The 6,000-nt window shown below is 43.9% G+C and overlaps 1 protein-coding gene across 1 annotated transcript in view; it reads left to right on the top strand.

Moving 5' to 3' along the window:
* Positions 1–3,090: 3,090 nt before the first annotated feature.
* LOC124717153 overlaps positions 3,091–6,000 on the top strand; it is a 50,204-nt gene continuing 47,294 nt past the window's right edge. Inside the window, exon 1 of the mRNA XM_047243911.1 lies at positions 3,091–3,188. The gene's annotated coding sequence lies outside the window, so the exon portion shown is untranslated. The remainder of the gene's footprint in view (positions 3,189–6,000) is intronic.

Here is a 6,000-nt window from a genome sequence, read left to right as displayed (position 1 = left end):
GCATGGCGTGAAACGTCTGGAAGTAAACACCCTGTAACAGTTCTCGAAAACGTCCAGATGGGAGGGCATTCCCTGGATGATCTCGTCATTCTGGAATGCATAGTGGATCAACAAAAGTATGCATCTATTTCTGGCCATGTCCACTCCCCTACATTTAATTTGCTTTTCCTCGGTACTATGGCATCTACCATCTGAACAGTGGAACGTGTCACAAAACTCGCAGTGTAACGTGCATGTTTCGAAGAGCTTCAACTACATCTACGTCTACGTGATTACTCTGCTTGGCAGAGGGTTCAATGTACCACCTTCATGCTGTCTCTCTACCGGTCCACTGTCGAAAGGCGCGCGGGAAAAACGAGCACTTAAATTTTTCTGTGCGAGCCCTGATTTCTCTTATTTTATCGCGATGATCATTTCTCCCTTTGTAGGTGGGTGCCAACAGAATGTTTTCGCAATCGGGGGAGAAAAATGGTGATTGACATCTCATGAGAAAATCCCGTCGCAACGAAAAACGCCTTTGTTTTAATGATTGCCACTCCAATCCATGTATCATGCCTGTGACCCTATCTCCCCTATTTCGCGATAATACAAAACGAGCTGCCCTTCTTTGTACTTTTTCAATGTCATCCGTCAGTCCCACCTGATACGGATCCCACACGGCGCAGCAGTACTCCAGAATAGGGCGGACAAGCGTGGTGTAAGCGGTCTCTTTCGTAGAATTGTTGCACCTTCTAAGTGTTCTGCCAATGAATCGCAGTCTTTGCTTTGCTCTACCCACAATATTATCTGTGTGATCGTTCCAATTTAGGTTATTTGTAATTGTAATCCCTAAGTGTTTAGCTGAATTTACAGCCTTCAGATTTGCGTGACTTATCGCGTAATCGAAATTTAGCTGATTTCTTTTAGTTCAAATGGCTCCGAGCACTATGGGACATAACATCTGAGGTCATCAGTCCCCTAGAGGTTAGAACTACTTAAACCTAACTAACCTAAGGACACACATCCATGCCCGAGGCAGGATTCGAACCTGCGACCGTAGCGGTCGCGCGGTTCCAGACTGAAGCGCCTAGAACCGCTCGGCCACACCGGCCGGCTTTCTTTTAGTACTATGTGAATAACTTCACACTTTTCCTTATTGCCACCTTTCGCACCATACAGATATCTTATGTAAATAATTTTGCAAGTCGTTTTGATCAACTGATGACTTTACAAGACGGTAAATGGCAGCATAATCTGCAAACAATCTAACACGGCTACTCAGATTGTCTCCTATGTCGTTAATATAGATCAGGAACAATAGAGGGCCTATGACACTTCCTTGGGGAACGCCGGATATTACTTCTGTTTTATTCGATGACTTTCCGTCTATTAGTACGAACTGTGACCTTTCTGACAGGAAATCACGAATCTAGTCGCACAACTGAGGCGATACTTCGTAGGCACGCAGTTTGGTTAGAAGACGCTTGTGAGGAACGGTGTCGAAAGCCTTCTGGAAATCTAAAAATATGGAATCAATTTGAAATCCCCAGTCGATAGCACTTATTACTTCATGAATATAAAGAGCTAGTTGTGTTTCACAAGAACGATATTTTCTGAAACCGTGCTGACTATGTGTCAATAAATCGTTTTCTTCGAGGTACTTCATAACGTTCGAATGCAGTATATATGTTCCAAAACCCTACTGCAAATCGACGTTAGTGATATAAGCCTGTAATTTAGCGGATTACTCGTACTTCCCTTTTTGGGTATTGGTGTGATTTGAGGAATTTTCCAGTCTTTAGGTACGAGCTTTCTGTGAGCTAGTGGTTGTATATAGCTGCTAATACTCTGAGAGGAACCTGACTGGTATACAATCTGGACCGGAGGCCTTGCCTTTATTAAGTGTTTTAAGCTGCTTTGTTACACCGAGGATATCTACTTCTATGTTTCTCATCTTGGCAGTTGTTCTTGATTGGAATTAGGAATATTTATTTCGTCTTCTTTGGTGGAGGAGTTTCGGGAAACCGTGTTTAATAACTCTGCTTTAGTGGCACTGTCATCAGTGACTTCAGCGTTGTTATCGCGCTGTGGTGTGCTTTATGTATGACCAGAATCTCTTCGGGTTTTCTGACAGATTTCGAGACAGAATTTCGTTGTGGAAATTATTAAAAGCATCTCGCATTGAAGTGTTACCACACTCCTTTGGACATTAACCTCCCCTGATTTAACCTCAATCGAAAATCTATGGGACCACCTCGACCGGGCTGTTCCCGCCATGGATCCTCCTCCAGCCGAAACACTGGAGTCGACATGGCTCCATAAGCCTGACAGTACCTTCCAGAATGTCACTGATTCTCTTGCTGCGCGTCTGCGGTGCAAAAGGTGATTGTTCAGGTTTTTTGCAGGTGCTCACAGTAATGTGACTGGAGAGGGTGCATTGCACAGAGGTACTGTTTCGTAAAGGCACTGGACTACATGGAACATGCGTTAGCTTTCTGCTTATAGCGTCTAGCTCTGCAAGGAATATGTCTCTTCAGTCCTGCTGAAACATGTACGTTTGATATAAAAGAAGCTTCAAGTATTATTAAAATTACGTAACTGACTGTAATCTGAAATACAACTGTTAGAATAGGCATGGCATGTGGCTCAAATGGCTCTGAGCACTATTTGACTTAACTGCTGAGGTCATCAGTCCCCTAGAACTTAGAACTACTTAAACCTAACTAACTTAAGGACATCACACACATCTATGCGCGAGGCAGGATTCGAACCTGCGACCGTAGGGGTAGGTTTGGTACCGACAGGGCATACACGACCTCGTTTCGCGCTGGAGAAAAGCACAGAATGTGATGGAGATTACCTGAAAAAATAGGGTGTGCAGATAAAACACCATTCTTTGTTGGCGCATTGCTTTCTGGGCAACCTTCGCAGCTTCTGCCATGGTATCAGATAAAAACTACAACATCGAAGTGAATGACCCTGGTGTAGCGTGTTTTTGTACCGACGTTCGCGGAATACACATGAGAGGGGCCCCTCTGCCACTTGTGGCCCGCATAATGGTCCAGCCTCCTCCTCCTCCCCCTCCCCCCTCCTGGCATCTCGCGGCCCGCGCGGCTATCACAGCACGCGGGGTCACAACAGTCGCCTTGTGACCGGCTCCGCGAACACATCATCGCGCTCTGCTACACCACGACGTGCATTTCGCCGAGGTAAGCTGTGCAACAAATGGGAGAGCCAGCGAAAAATGTGGAAGTACATTCTGGGCTTAACGGTGTACTTCCGGATATTCAGCCGAGCTGCTGATTGCGTTCTACACACGATATTCCGACGACCGACGCAACCCTAGTCTTCAGGTGCTGCCAGTTTTGTTATGCGTGCTCGCTGCGTGGAATGCAACGCCACTGAACTGTTGGAGGTGTCACTCCGCTACTTATAACCGAGTTCGACTCCCGCACCCACTACGCCCTTTGATGCTCTTTTTATTTTTTAGAGCCCGCAATGACATTCCGTGTTACGTATATTTTCTCAGCACTGGTGGATGTGATGGTCGGCTAGAACTTAATAAATTGAGTTCCGGACGCCTAATTAAAGCCTCCGTCCAGTTATAACAGGTCATCATCATCATCATAAACTAAAGGCTATGCCTTGTCGATATAGCCACGTCACTTTCTACATTGCCATCCTCTTCAGTTTCTTCATACGATTTTATCCCCATATCTTCTTTGATGGCCGGCCGAAGTGGCCGAGCGGTTCTAGGCGCTTCAGTCTGGAACCGCGCGACCGCTACGGTCGCAGGTTCGAATCCTGCCTCGGGCATGGATGTGTGTGATGTCCTTAGGTTAGTTAGGTTTAACTAGTTCTAAGTTCTATGGGACTGATGACCTCAGATGTTAAGTCCCATAGCGCTCAGAGCCATTTGAACCATTTTTCTTTGATGTTATTAAAATACGTTGCTCTTGGCCTGCCTATTGGTTTTTTCCCTAAAACTTTTCCTTCAAATACATTCTTTAGGAATTGGTTGTGTCTCATTATGTGCCCTATCATTTTTGATTTTCTTCTTCCTATATAATTTAGCAGGGTTCTGTTCTCATTCACTTCTCTTAAGACCTATTCATTACTTTTTCTGTCTATCCAGCTTGTTTTCGTCATTCTTCTCCATCTCCACATTTAGATTGGTTCCAGTTCTTTTTCTCTGCCTTTCCCAGAGTCCACGCTTCTCATCCGAATGTTAAGACACTCCAGACAAATTTTTTGCTAACTTTTCCCTACTTTCCAGACTTCTATGATTATCTGTTAGTAAATTCATTTTATTTTGGAAAGCTTGCTTTGCCAAGGCTATTCTTCTCTTTATATCCGTGATACATTTATTGTCGCCAGCAGGTCATCCGACGCATTTATTACGACAGGCTTGTTAACCCTCGCAATGCCAAGGGGCGGAAAGGGGGGGGGGGGGGGGAGGTGGTAGTTTATGCCCACCTTTTGAAGAAATTGTAATCTAGTCAGTTTCTTTATATTCTAAAACTTTGAAAAATAAATGTATTGTTTGTAGTAAATTCTTCTACCGGATAATATATATAATGTCGTGTGACTAGGGCCTCCCGTCGGGTAGACGTTCGCCTGGTGCAAGTCTTTCGATTTGATGCCACTTCGGCGACTTGCGCGTCGAATGAGATGAAATGATGATGATAAGGACAACACAACACCCAGTCCCTGAGCGGAGAAAATCAAACCCGGGCCCTTAGGATTGACATTCTGTCGCGCTGACCACTCAGCTACTGGGGGCAGACTTCTACCAGATGTCAAATACCTTTTAAATTTTTCAGTTAAACCTCATGCAAAAATTTAAGTCTCAATAACAGATTTCACTTTCCCCAATGAATGCCCTATTCAATATTTCGAGGTTCAGAGACTTACTAACACGTCAACATCTGCTTGAAAAGTATACTGAGAGTAAAAATCAACGACAGTGAACGAAATTTGTATTTTTAAAATTCTTCTTTGTAGTGGTCATGAATTCAGTAGTACACATTATTGAAAGTACTCTGATACTGCTAAGAGTGTGCTGAAAGATATCGTCAGGTTCTGGACCATACTTATACATCAGTACCCTTATAAAAAGCAAGTTGTTGATCTAATTCAACAACACTTGACGATTTTTTTCTTTTTTAAAGCTTTTTCGGTTGGGCACGAGGTACCCCTCCCCTCCCACTTGCTAGCGAGTTAAGGAAAATTAACTACGCCCTCCTATGAACCTGCCGTGTGCACCACGTTGCTGGTCTATTGTATTGTATTTCATGGTTACATCCCAGTCAGTGGTCTGCGACAGCAGATTTGCTTAGTTGCTTTAGTCAGTTGTGCTGAATCTCTACTCAGCTGTTCTAATGGTCTGGTCCACTGAAGAAACAGCTTGGTTGAAGACCCGGAACTACGCTATTTGTCAAACACGCCGACAGAACCTGGATGGTCACACGAGTATGATGACCAGCACGTGGCTTTGCGGTAAGGCTGTTCGTTAATCGAAACATTTGGATTCGTCTGTTTTAACTGACTTTATTAACAGTGGGAAGATTGGACAGACTATTTTGAATTATGTACCTCGCAGAATATCTAGGACAATTATCGACAGATCTCAAGTTGATTCCGCATTTCTAGTTTCCAGAAGTTTTCGACACCGTTCCTCACAAGCGGCTACTAATCGAACTGCGTGCCTACGGTGTAGCCATGTCCGAGGGAACATTGTATCAAGCCACACAGACACTGTAAAATAAAAACACTGCACTGCCGTGTTTAGTAGATCTGTTGCATCTTCTGAGTATTCTGCCAATAAAACAGAGTCACTGATTCGCCTTCCCAACAACGATTTCTGTGATGGTTCCGATTTAAATTGTTTTTAATTATAATTACTAGATATTTAGTTGAACCTATAATCTACAACTTGACGTGTCTTCTTTAAGGTAAGTAGCAAACTGTCTTTTCCTACATTGCTGATGTTTCTACCTGGAGTTTCCATTGTTTGACCTT

The sequence above is a fragment of the Schistocerca piceifrons genome, chromosome 9, assembly GCF_021461385.2.
Source record: "Schistocerca piceifrons isolate TAMUIC-IGC-003096 chromosome 9, iqSchPice1.1, whole genome shotgun sequence".
NCBI classification, from domain to species: domain Eukaryota; kingdom Metazoa; phylum Arthropoda; class Insecta; order Orthoptera; family Acrididae; genus Schistocerca; species Schistocerca piceifrons.
Note: the sequence above shows the minus strand (reverse complement) of the source record. Positions and strands in the feature narration are given on the sequence as shown.